We start from the raw sequence: 12,369 nt of genomic DNA, 5'->3' as shown, positions 1-12,369 counted from the left end.
GTCTACAGAGTGAGTTCCAGGACAGCCAGGGCTATACAGAGAAACCCTGTCTCGAAAAACCAAACAAATAAATAAATATTTGAGGTTCAATTGATGATTAAAGATCCAAAACTAAATAAGGCACAATTTCTACTCCTAATAACTCATGACAAGTGAAGATGGTAAATACATTTCCATGGCAGGCATTAATAATCAATGACAGAGTTCCCATGCAGCTCTTTTGTCTTTCTTAACGTAGTGATCCATATGGCTCTCACTTATTCATCTCAGTTGGAGCTAAAAATAAACCCTATCTTCATCCTAGCACATTCATTCATCCCAGTACAAATTCATTAATTGCAGGGCATCCAAGGTGTAAAGGAAAAAAAAAAGAGGTTATCAGAGACGGACTCGTTACTATCCCTGCCTACAGCTGGCTCTGTCTGTGGACTTACTTCTGCGTGGATGTCATCTTAGGGTCACTATGAAGAACTGCTCATTGTCTGAGGGCTGCCCAGGCAGGTGACAGGGTAGAAGAGCACTCCGATCCACAGGTCTGCGTGAGAAGTGAGACTGACGACCGCAGAGGGACCGGAAAGCTGCCATGTATAATTAAAATGGTCAAAAGAAGCTGAGCTGTGTTTTGGAGAAGGTTCCAAACCTGAAGCTCTCTGTGTGATCTGCTTCCTTCAAAGGCAGCCTGGCCTGAGGGCCCTTTAAGAAGGGGCTCCACACTCACTTTGTATATGCTACAATTGCTTCTTTCAGCTTTCTATTCCTGAATATGCCCTGGAACTGTATGTTCAAATGTAGTCTGAATTCTACCTTTCGCCACAGAAAGAGTCTCTCCCTCCCCCCGCCCCCAACCTTACCCCTAGTGGAAAAGAAGGGAACAGATTCTCTTTTCCCCTTTTAATTAATTTATTTATTGACTTTACATCCTGATTGTAGCCCCCTCTCTCCTCCCCCTCCCCCTCACATAGCCCGTCCTCCCCCCTTCTCTGAGGGGTACCAACTCACCCTGTCACATCAAGTCACTTCAGGACTAGACACATCCTCTCCCGCTGAGGCCGAACGAGTCAACTCAACTAGGGAAATAGGATCCACATGCAGGCAACAGAATCAGGGTACTCCCCCACTGCAGTTGTTGGGAGAGCCACTTAAAGACCAAACTGTACATATGTTACATATATTTGGGGGACCTAGGTCCAGCCCATGTTTGCTCTTTGGTTGGTGGGTCAGTCTCTGGGAGCCCCCAAGAGTCTAGGTTAGTTGACTCTGTTGGTCTTCCTGTGCCGTTCTTATCCCCATAACAGAGTGCAAACTTGTACAACCACTCTGGGAATCAATTTGGCAGTTTCTCGGAAAACTGGGAATAGTTCTACCTCAAGACTCAGCTATAGTACTCCTGGGCAGGTACCCAAAAGATGCTGAACTATACCACAAAGACACTTGCTCACTTGTGTTCATAGCAGCTTTATTAATAATAGCCAGAAACTGGAAACAACCCAGATGTCCCTCAACCAAAGAATGGATAAAGAAAATGTGGTATATCTACACAATGGAATACTACTCAGCTATTAAAAACAAGGGCATCATGAAATTTGCAGGCAGAAGAACGGAGCTAGAAAATATTATCCTGAGTGAGGTAACCCAGACCCTAAAGGACATACATGCTATGTACTCACTGAAAAATTGATATTAATCATAAAGTATAGGGTACCCAGGCTACAATCCACAGACCCCCAAAAAGCTAAATAACAAGGAGGGCCCAAGGAAGGATGTGTGAATCTCACTCAGAAGGGGAAATAAAATAGTCACCAGAGATGGATGGAGGGAGGGAACTAGGTGGGAGAGAGAATGGGGAGGAGAATGGGGGATGAGGTATGGATCAGGTATGAAGAGAGAGGACCTGGAGAGTGTGAACAGAATTTGGCAGCAATTGGGGTTGGGGGAGCATCTCTAGGACATGCCAGATGGGGAGGTTCCAGGGAGTCTATGAGGGTGGCTCTGGCTGAGGCTCCCAGCTTATATGGAGCCTGGAGTGGCCACCTCCTGTAGCCAAGTAGGACTCCTGGAGGAGGGATAAGGACACCAACACAAAATTGTCCCTGCCTACAAGAAGTGCAGGGACAAAGATAGAGCAGAGACGGAGGGAATGGCCAACCAATGGCTGACCTAACTTGAGACCCATCCCATGGGCAAGAACCAATCCTGACACTATTAAGGCTGCTCTGCTATGTTTGCAGAAAGGTACAGATTCTTAACATGATTTCTTACCACTAATATCTACCCTGTTGCCAAATACTGATTCTCCACAGGGCAGGGTGGTACCCAGAAACAAATGAACATCGTGAAAGGACCACAGGGCCTACCATTCCCCACATCTGCTGTCCAGGCGTCACTGGCCAGTCTCCTAGATCCTGGAGACTTCTTGTTTTGTGTCTAGGCCCCAAAGTTGAGAGCAGGTTGTTTTAAAACCTCTCTAAGCTTGTTTCCTGATGTGAAAAATGAGAAGTTGAAATGAGCCCTGGCCTCAGGGTGCTCACGTGCTGCACCCTAGGGCAACGAGCCCCGAAACTGCCAGTCTTTCTCTCTGCTGGGGTGGGGCCACCTGCTCCTGGGCCCGTGTCAGCATCTCCTTTCCCATCTGAGTTTCAGATCATTCATTCCCTTCCTCCTACCCCTCAGTGAGGAAGCCCTTTCCTGCGATCAGTCATTCCTAACATCTTCGTTGCCTGAAATGATAGAACACCTTAGTTAAGACCTTTATTGTCCTCCCGGAATTTTTGTTTATTTTTTTTAGTTCTCTTTAAAGAGCAATTGGAAAGGATCTCAGCCGAAGGTGTTCAATACACAAGATATTTATTTGATAATGAATTCACAGCAGGACCACCCCTGCAACGTCCTACCTGAACCCCCTTTTTGCTTAAAGACTGACGATAGAAAAAAATCTTCATGAAACACACTCACAAACATATTGGCCCAACCTTGGAGTGCTTACTTCCTGGGCAAGCGCCCCACAGTTTGGAGACATTCAAGGACATCCCCTGCTCCACAACCGCCTTCACCTTTCCTTGTCAAAAAGCAGCAAGCCACCTCCCTGCATGGGTTGCAGGTGAAGCCACGCCCCCATCCCAGCATTCCCAGGGAACAAGAGAGAAGCTGGGAATCCACCCCCACTATGCTATGTGTGGAGGCAGTAGTCAGATGGGGAGGAAGTCACGAAGGAACGTCTGAATCAGATGGTATTTCACCCACCACAGCCTGGGTGACTTGTGCTCTAATCGACAAGTCAAACAGTCCCCCAGGCTTGCCAGAAGCGACCCAAAGCGGCCTGGTCTGGCTGGAGCATCCGGTCAGCACTAAGGTTAGAGATGACTTTGCAGATACGGGGAGGGGGGAAGGGAGTGGGAGGGGAGGGGGGGAGAAAAGGCAGGACAAAAATGTTGGTTGGGGAGAGACAATGAACTCAACAGGTTTTCCTCTCAAGGTTAGAAGGGGCCAGATAGAGAGGGTGGCTGTATCTCTCATTTTGAACCCCACCCCCACTCCCTTTTTCCTAGGATTCTCCATTTCCAGATTTCCTGCCCAATCACAGATGAACCAATTTCTGATAGGCCCAAAGAGGAACTAAGGTGAAAGAATTTGATATCTGGGTTCCTGGGTGCCACCTAGCTGCAGGTATCTCTGTGTTAGCTATTCCTTATATGGCGTTATGTCCCAGCCAGCACCGGGAACATACTAATCTCTTGATAAGGATCTTTTGATTTGAATGGCTCACCCAGGATTGGGGACTAAGGAAGTGTTACCACGGAGTCTCCCTTGAAGAATTCCCATGGATTATTACCATCAGAATCTTCGTGCCTGGAGCGGAGTCTCCCTTGAAGAATTCCCATGGATTATTACCATCAGAATCTTCGTGCCTGGAGCGGCTGAAAACCTACCCTAGAATCTCTGTCTGAGAATCTCACAGGCAGGTGCTCCAAACTACCAGTGGAAACGCTTGTTCCATTATCATCAGAGTCTAGTTTTAATTCTTAGATGGCGGTCAGATCTGATTAGAGCTGATTCCCCAACCATGTAAGGTTGGGGAATCACCCTACATAGAGTGGAGCCCCTGTAGGGCCTGTGGACTTACTCCATTAAGAGGCAGACCAAAGCAAGTGGAGAGTATATGGAGGGAGGAAATGGAAGTGGGCAATGGTGTAATTCTATTCTAACTTCAAAAGATGAAAAGAGACACAGCTCAACTTCCTTTGGACTCTTTTGTTTCCACGTTTCTCTGTTCCTGAGTATTTTGTTTTGTTTTGTTTTGTTTTGGATGTGATGTTTTGGGTTGTTTGTTTTTCCTGTTTTGTTTTCCAAACAAGGTCTCAGGTCTCACACTGTAACCCAGGCTGGCCAACATGCAATGACCTTTTGCATGGGCCTCCTGAACGCCAGAAATACAGGCCTGAGTCCCCACACCTGGCTGCTTCTGACTCTTTTGTCACATGAAATCTCTACTTTATCAAGTGCCAAGAAGTATTTGTATAACACACTTCTATTAGGGTCACGTCATACCTTGGGGACATCTGATAGATAATTATTTACATATTAGTAAAGACAGATTTATAGCTGAATATTTTCTATTATAGGAAATGTAGGTTGGTTGGGGTTGAGAATAATCTGAACAGATTTCCTTATTGTTAACATTTATTCTGATTAAAGGAAAAAAAATAATGAGGCTACTAACAAAACCTCCCGAGCCCTCCCATGCCATACCCAACCCTCCAAGAGCAGCAGGTGAGGGTGTTCACCAGCTCTGCTGCTACACAAGCCGCTGGCACAGAAACTCTCAACCTGGGGACAGAAGGCCAGAGCCTGATAGGACACAGAAAAGTATTACAAAGATTCCACAGCTGGACTGTCTGGGTACTGGCTGGAGGGGCCAGGTGTGTGTTAAGGGGTAGCCTAGAGGCTGACACAGGCTCACACAACTATCACTGAATGGTAGCAGGTGACCACTGCTATCTAGATTATAGTCATACTTGGGGACTTGGGATGGACTGACAATTTTTCATTAAAATGTTTCCATGGATAAAGAGACAGTAGTTATCATGTTGCTCCTGAAATGCCCATGAAAACTGATGTCGGGCTCCGAGTGATTCTAAGAAGGAGTGAATCACAACTTGAGCTCCCTACCCTCAAAGTGCCGACACAGAGACACCGTGAGGCAGTGAACTAACTGTCAATACTAAGAACCAATCAACAGCTTACATTCCCATGTTTACTATGCGCCAGGAACTGCTCTGAGCCCTCTTCAAGGACTAGAGCATGACATTCTCTGGAAAACCCAACAAGATACAAGCCGCTACCATTCCTAGTCTAGAGCTGGACAGCCAGGCCAAAACAAGCCTGGGGCATCACAGAGGACCCACGCCTATTGTTTGTATCGCTTTTGGGTCCTGTCAGTTTTGGATTCTTGTCTTTTTAAGGTGGGGTCTCGCTGTCCAGCCATGACCCCCAACTCATCATGTAGAGCGTGCCAGCCTCTGATTTGCAGTAATTTTCCTGCATCTGCATTCTGAGTGCTGCCATCATGGATGTGTACTACCACTCCCAACAAGGGCACAATACTGATGGACAGTGTTGCCATGAGACTCTAAGCCCTCCCCTAGCCTCTCCACGACCCAGAAGACTCTAGGGCAGTGGTTCTCAATCTTCCAAATGCTGTGGCCCTTTAATATGGTTCCTTGTGTGGTGGTGACCCCCAAGCATAAAATTATTTTCTTTGCTACTTCATAACTCTAAGTTTGCTATTATTATGCATTATAATGTAACAACCTGTGTTTTCTGGTGGTCTTAGGTGACCCCTGTGAAAGATCATTCAAGCAACCTACAGGTTGACAACAGCTGCTCTAGGGGATTCCTGGCGATTCACATCCTTGAACTTTCCTGTAAATGGGTATGGTCATATTACCATTGATGGCTTCATCTCATATCACCACTGCTAGATCCATCTTTTCAGTCTGGTTTAGCTTCTGTTAACTGATTAGTTGGAAGAACATTGATGAAAGCAGTAAGATTAGGTTGGGAAGCTGACAGAAGAGTGATGCTGGGGGAACACCCTCGACAGCTAGCATGTAGGAGACGAGGTGGTACTGGCTTAAAGACACTCTCTCCCATTATCATTCTACTGTGAATCCCAAAATCCTCTCTCTGGGTTCCCAGCCCTCTCTGATTTTGGAATTGTGGAAGCAAAACCACCTCACACAGTCAACTCTATGGCTGCCTCAAGGAGAGCTGGTTCTTCACCTCTCACAGGAGACATCTGTATCGAGACGCACATAAATCCTAGTCCTCGTTACAACCAAAGCCTTCAACATTCCTCTGGTATAGAGCCGTGTATGTATATGTAGACATCAAATTCCAGTTCGTGAAACATAAGGACCTGGCAAATCACAGAGAATCGGAGAGGTTAAATCATTTACTTTAGATCACACAGCTATGTCATTCCTCTTTGTCTTCATTTCCCTACCGTGAAGCATAGGGGCTTCTCCTTAAATGTCCAGTCATCTGTGAGAACTGAGGAAGATCATGGAACCTCTATAGCTTCTGCTATGCACTTGAAGTATAGAGGACAATCTGCTGTATACACCCCACAGAACTATTTCGCTATGAGACCAAATCATGTTCTTCCCACCTCTCTACCATCCCTCCAAATAACTCTGCCTGCTGGCAAGGGATGGGGCACATGGTCTTTTCTCTTTCGCTCCCTCCTCTGTCTCACAGATTTTGAAACAAAACAGTATGGTGACTTAGCCAAGGCACAATGTAGATTGTCTTAGACTGGGCTAGCGTGTCTCACCAGCTGAGTAAGTTCTGGGGTTCTGTTTGCAATGTCTGTGCACTGCTGTGGCTATTAACTGCCTCCTGTGTATGCGGTAAAGAAGGTGGTTGAGGCTGAAGTTGGAGTTCGAGACCATCCTGGGCTACATAGTAAGATCTTGTCTCAAAGAATACAATTGAAAACCAATCAAAGCCTACAAAAACCCCAAACAAGCATACAGAGGAAAAACTGGAGGGAATCAACCTCCCCTTCCAAAATAAAAGTTGTCTAAAGCTACTCCACACTGGTCCTCATCAGCTTCCCGATTCTTGCTTCTCTCCCTGAGCAATCACCTTTACCCAAAACTTCCATTAGGGAAGATTTTCTTCTTTTTAAATAATATTTCTACTAATTCTTTAAGGAGTTCACATGATATATTTTGATCAATACTTGCTTTCTACCCCAACTCCTCCCAGGTCAACCTTCCCCACCTTCCACTCTTTACCAACCCAAACCCAACTTCAAGGTTTTTTGTTTGTTTGTTTGTTTTTGTTTTTGTTTTTTTGAGACAGGGTTTCTCTGTGTAGCCCTGGCTGTCCTGGAACTCACTCTGTAGACCAGGCTGGCCTCGAACTCAGAAATCCACCTGCCTCTGCCTCCCAAGTGCTGGGATTAAAAGTGTGAGCCACCAGTGCCTGGCTTCTTCTCTTCTTTATACCCGTTCTACAGCGGCCAGTATCCTCAAGGCTTTGTGCCTTTCGTCCTTTCTGGGAAACCGACTCCTTTTGCATCAACAAGCTTCCTATTCTTTAATTGCCCATCCAGTGTGTACTGGCTAGTTTTGTGTGTCAACTTGACACAGGCTGGAGTTATCACAGAAGGGAGCTTCAGTTGGGGAAGTGGCTCCATGAGATCCAGCTGTGGGGCATTTTCTCAATTGCCCCTTGTGGGTGGTGCCATCCCTGGGCTGGAGGTCTTGGGTTCTATAAGAGAGCAGGCTGAGCAAGCCAGGAGAAGCAAGCCAGTAAGAAACATCCCTCCATGGCCTCTGCATCAGCTCCTGCTTCCTGACCTGCTTGAGTTCCCAGTCCCGACTTCCTCTGGTGATCAACAGCAATGTGGAAGTGTAAGCTCAATAAACCCTTTCCTCCCCAACTTGCTTCATGGTCATGATGTTTGTGCAGGAATAGAAACCCTGACTAAGACACAGTGCAAGGATTGACCTCTTGCCTCTGGAATCTCATTTGCCTCCTGGTGTAAATCAGAAAGCATTCTTCTCTTGTCGGTTGGGCAACCAACTCATTTTAGTCTAAACACAATCACGGATGTCAGTGTCCAGGAAGCTTCACCTCCTCTCTCCAGGGACAGTGGCCCCTCAGTCATTCCCTCCCTGAAGATCCTCCTTCCTTCTATGCTGAATGTAAACACACACACACACACACACACACACACATACTGGCTTCAGCAATAATCCATTGGCAGAGGACCCATATGCTCTGGCCCAAGCTCTGTCCTCCTCTTCTGAAATCTATGTAGCTATTTCTGTGTTTATTTTCCCATACTCCATCCCTCAAGCCAACAGTGCCTCCTCAGTCATGTGTATCCACTCTCTTCCCACAGTTTTGTCAGCCCTAGACATTCTCATCTTCACTCCTTCCTCCCCTGACCCCAGCTCCAAGTCCTATCTGATAAATCTTATTTCCCGGCCCTTTCATGGTATTGGTGATATACCTATAGATATAATGTTTTATAGGCTTTCATTATATCACACTCCCTGTATTCTTTCAACTAAAATCCCCTTTGGAGGCATAGCTATAATTTGTCTGCATCCATACACATGACTGCCATGATTCTCTGGCAGCCATGAAAGTCATTTCCAGTTCTTGAGTCTGGTACTGCAATTTTACATGTCCTTATCCAAATTCATATCTTTCTAGAGCATTCACTATGTGCTTTCCCACTGTGACCAGCCGGCTAAGTACTGCAGTTTTCGAGGATATAGGAAGAAATGATAATAGAGTCACAGACTCCATAATGATATTTTGGCAAATGACAGACGCATTACAACAATGATCATATAAGATTATATTGTCTAGTGATGTTATGGCCACTTTGTATAAAATACATTCTATGATGTCTATAAAATCATTAGGCAAAACCTCCAAGTGATTAATTTCCTAGGGCTTGGGCCCATCCTAAAGCTGCACACAACTGCATATATATATATATATATATATATATATATATATATATATATATATATGTATATTTGGTTTTTTTTTTAAAGTCCCTTATTTAAAAAGATGTTAAATGGGGAGGAAGAAAATTGATAAGGGCAATTACTAATCAGGAACCTTTTTGAGCCCTTACTGTGTACCCATCATCAGACTCAGTGTTTACACGCACTGGCTTGTTTAATGTCATATGGAACCTGTGAGTCACTGTCATGGCTCATTGGCAAAAGTCATGCTACAAAAGATAAAACTGGGGATGGAGGAGGTTAAGTGACTGCCTGATGTCAGAGACTAGGGAGCAGTCAGTAAAGCTGAGCGGGCACCCAGATGTATCTGACTGCTAACTCGTTGAACTGACCTTTCTGGTCTGCCTTAGGAATGCCAACCTGCGGAAGGATTGGGGTGGAGATGGCCCTTCTTTCCCTATCATTAGGACTTAGCCTTCCAACTGCCCACCAACAAGGGAACTGGAAATCCCACACCTTAGCCAAAACATGTGGGATTCTCACTTAAAATACCCGATGTAAATAAAGAAAAGGAACGTTATGGTCAAAAGTCACCTCTTTGAGTAATAAGAGATCTGGTTGGGCTGGGTATATGGCACAGGGATTGGGCACTTGCCTGGCATGTGAAATCCCGAGTATAATCCCTAACAACAAGGTCCAGATGGTGGCTATGGTTAACAATCACACACTGCACGCTTGAAATCCAGTGTTATCCTCACAAAAAATAATTTATAAAGGGGGATAAGTGTGAGGCGATCATTATTTTACTCAGCTTCATCATGGGACTCTCTCCTGAGACACATGGGAATCAAACAACCATGGCTTATGCCTCAAACATAGTCAATTTTACTATCAGTCATACCTCAATAATGCTAGAGGGATCCCCAAGTTTTATTTTGCTGGTGTTAACAGAAGACACTGTAGATCTAATGACAAGACAATGGTTAGTCTTGGCATGTGTTGGGTAGGGTGGAAGTCTCCTCTCCAATGACCTTCATAGGAATGCCCCACCCCATTCTCCCATAATCCTCACCATGATCGCCGAAGCTCTCCCGAGCCTCATCCTTCAAAAATAAAGTGAGGTCTCCGGCTAACAGGACTCGCCAAGGTCACACTGCTCGAACACAGCCACATTTTTAACTGTCCTGTGCTGCCTCGTATTAACACCACTTTCTCCTGGGTACAAGTCATTGTCTGATAAATCTTATTTCCCGGCACTTTCATGGTATTAGTGACAGTTACAGCATTTGAGCCACAGAAAACGTTCACTGCACAGGCTCATTAAACCCAGAGGATTTGCTGAATCCAGAAGTTGTCCCAGCATGCGGAAGGGCTCTGTGGAGGCACTTTTGTGTGTGTGTGTGTGTGTGTGTGTGTGTGTGTGTGTGTGTGTGTGTATGTATGAGAGGATTTGCTATAATGTGACTTTATCTGAACAACTGAGCCCTTCTGAAAGTTCCACTTCAAAGAAAGGGTCTATCCCCACAAGCCCCGGCATTCCTGAGCCAATCAGAGATTACTGGAGCTTCTCTTTCCACTTCAGAAAGGCAACTGAGGGATCCAGGCTGTCCACCCACCCTTCCCTGGCAGATGATACTGACTAGAGACAGGCCGTTTCCCTGGGTCTGATCAGATATGACATCTGTGTGTTGAGACTTGCAACTTGGGAGATCCAACCAGACTTTTCCAGGACCAAAACTACTGACGGGCTTAATAGCTCTCATTTGATGAGGACACACACAACACAGCTCCCACGGGAGAGCTGAGAGGAAGCAAAAACGTCCCATGCAGAACCTAAGATCACACTTCTCATGTCCTTAAGCCAACTTACAGTCACCCTGTCCACCAAAAGTCCTCACTCAGAGCAAATGGATCCAGCACACGGTGGTCATGTTTACAGAGTCCAGGAGGAGGCACAGGATAGAGGTATAGAAAGGATTTCCCTATCACCACTCCCCGACCCCCCACAACGTGTGCGCGCTCACACACACACACACACACACACACACACACACACACACGCACATGCACACATGCACGAGTGCACTTTTCCTTGTTGAAGTTACTAGGCAACCCGGGGTGAGTCATCACATCTCCAGGTAGATTAGCAGACCAGAGAATGGCTTCTGTTTATTTGTTAAAAGCTTTGACCCTTCTCTTCTCTTAATAGCTCGGTTTGAGGTCGATAATAACCACACAGTCCTCATCCCCACAGAAACCTTGAAATTGGTCGGCTTAGCTCATTTAATCTTAAAAAGCAATTGACTCTCCCTCCCCCTTCTCCCGTCCCTGCGCCTCCACATTGGGTCGGGATAAAGAATCCAGAGTTTAGCAATAATGCTAAAATTAGCAGGGATTAGAAATGTTGCTAGAACTACGGGGTGAAGATTAGAAACCACATCCCCTGAGCTTGGGGCAGAGGGCACCCTGAGAGGCATCTGGTCTAGGGAGCCAGGCCTTCCAGCTGCCCGACTCTTGCTGCATCTAAGGAAGCTGGCCTTGAAGAGACCCTGGGGGAGCATCGCTCTCACAGAGTTTCTATTTTAGGCCCTGGAAGTCTTCACAGCTCATTGGCTCTGCATGCCAAGCAGGAAGGAAGGTCCTCAGAGAAGGACCAGACGCTGGAAGACCTTACCAAAACCAGAAATAAGTCAGCAGAGAAAATCAGAGGAGCCACAGGGGCAAAGCGCATGTGCTGAAAAGGGGGCAGAGCTCAGTGGGGGACATACCCCGACACAAGTTCAAGACCCCAGCTCCAATCTCCAGGACCCATGTAAATGTTGGGTGAGTACAGCAGCCCACAGATAATACCAGCCATCGGGTAGAGACAGAGGATTCCTGGAGCAAGCTAATGAACTAGACCAGCTGATTCAGTACACTGGAATCAGGTGAGAAAGCTTGTTTTAAAACATACAGTGTACACAAGGAAGGAGAGCACCCAACCAGCCTTGTACCATGCACAAGCATGCACTTTCACACACACACACACACACACACACACACACACACACACACACACATACATATACTCAGAAGTACATACACACATATATACCTCCACACAGAAGCAGCCCACTTACACATATACCCGCACACAGAACAAGCACGCGAGTGCACATAAACAATTTAACCACAGCTCACCTCTCCCCACCTACAAGGCTAACAGCAGCTGTCAAAGCTTTTCATTACACTCCCTTGCAACACCTCAACAGGGATGGGCAAATGACCGGCTCGTGAGCCACATGTACGGAGCCTGTAGTCCTCTATAGCTACTGGAACAGCCAATAAGCTGTTTCCAGATCTGGAGAGAAACGTGGATTTTTGAAAGATTCTTTTT

General features: G+C 46.1%; 1 long non-coding RNA gene across 1 annotated transcript; it reads right to left on the bottom strand.

Annotated features, from left to right (window-relative positions):
• Positions 1–459: 459 nt before the first annotated feature.
• LOC116069143 lies at positions 460–3,984 on the bottom strand. Its single transcript, XR_004109872.1, has 3 exons — positions 3,764–3,984; positions 1,000–1,067; positions 460–578 (listed from the first exon to the last, which is right to left on the bottom strand). It is a non-coding gene; the product is annotated as an uncharacterized LOC116069143 (long non-coding RNA).
• Positions 3,985–12,369: the final 8,385 nt, after the last annotated feature.

This window comes from Mastomys coucha, unplaced genomic scaffold, assembly GCF_008632895.1.
Source record: "Mastomys coucha isolate ucsf_1 unplaced genomic scaffold, UCSF_Mcou_1 pScaffold22, whole genome shotgun sequence".
NCBI lineage: Eukaryota > Metazoa > Chordata > Mammalia > Rodentia > Muridae > Mastomys > Mastomys coucha.
The sequence above is the reverse complement of the archived record's forward strand: the minus strand, read 5'-3'. Positions and strand labels throughout refer to the sequence as shown.